Raw genomic sequence first — 1,285 nt, 5'->3', positions numbered from 1 at the left:
AGAGGCGCCAATCCTATGTGAAACAAGTCGGGAGGATCTACTTTAGACAGGCACCCCATCTCTCTGTCTGATAAAAAAGAATGTTATGAGCAAAAAACAAAAAAACAAGAGCAATGATGAAAATCATAACAATGGTGATAAATTTCTACGTGAAAACACATTTATTTTTTGAGGCACTTATGTAGAAAATAAATTCTTGAAATACATAAATCCCGCGCCAAAATTTTAAACTTTAAATTCAAGAAATTTCTTCTTGCTTAATTTAAAAATAAATCTAATTGATAATCATTTTTCTATCCAATAAGGAATCGGCAATTTAAACAGAAAAATGCATAAGAAATGAAATGAAATTGCAAATATTCTAAAATTGAAAGCGTTATATGCAATTTCGCATGAATGATAAGCATCTAAATTGTTAGGACTTGAATGATTTATTTTTATCAGTTATTTAAAAATTGCATGGGGTTCTATTTAGCGGAACTAAACCCGAAGAAGTATAAACTTCTACTGAGGGGTAGGGATTTCCTACAGTGGTGGGACAGTGGATCGATAATATCTGCAATATTACTCAATTAAATCAATGTTATTTTACAAATGCAGAGTTACATCTTTGATTAGCATAAATCGTACGAATTGTAGACTCTGAAATAAAAAAGTACAGTACTTCTAAGTCGCTGTATTAAATTTTGTATTGGATTCGAATAACGAAAATTAGTGTAGTGTTTTGAAAGAAGTGAAACAGATAAACCGCACGCATTGCGTAGACAAGGGGAGTGCTGGTAACGGGGGTCACTGATTTTAATAACCTTTTGGGAGCGAAGTGTACTTAATATGGTATAAAAAAAGCCCAAACCGTTTGCCTAGATAGGAAGCGGTTTTCGAGAAAAAAAGGTTTGAGGAAATACGCGCCGAAACACTACCAGTCGAATTGTAAAGCAGTCAGCCCAGCCGCGATGGGGTAATGGTCTGGTTTCTAGGTTGGAGACTGCCGTCGCGCGTTCGCGCCCGTGTAATTTTTTTTACAATTAATTTTACCTTAAATATGCATAATTGTTACAAATATTATAAAAATAATAATAAACCATTTTTTAAATATATTTTAAAACTCGAAAAATTATTATTTCTCATACGAAAGTTTTTCATTGATAATTTGATGCTTATAAATTTATTTTAAGTAATAAACACTATTATTTTGTAATGTTTTTATATCTTTAGGAGCGAGAAAATAATTATAATATAAGGAGAAAACTTTAACTTTAAATATTTAACCCTTAAATGACACATG

The sequence above is a fragment of the Belonocnema kinseyi genome, chromosome 7 (genome assembly GCF_010883055.1).
Source record: "Belonocnema kinseyi isolate 2016_QV_RU_SX_M_011 chromosome 7, B_treatae_v1, whole genome shotgun sequence".
NCBI lineage: Eukaryota > Metazoa > Arthropoda > Insecta > Hymenoptera > Cynipidae > Belonocnema > Belonocnema kinseyi.
The sequence above is the reverse complement of the archived record's forward strand: the minus strand, read 5'-3'. Positions refer to the sequence as shown.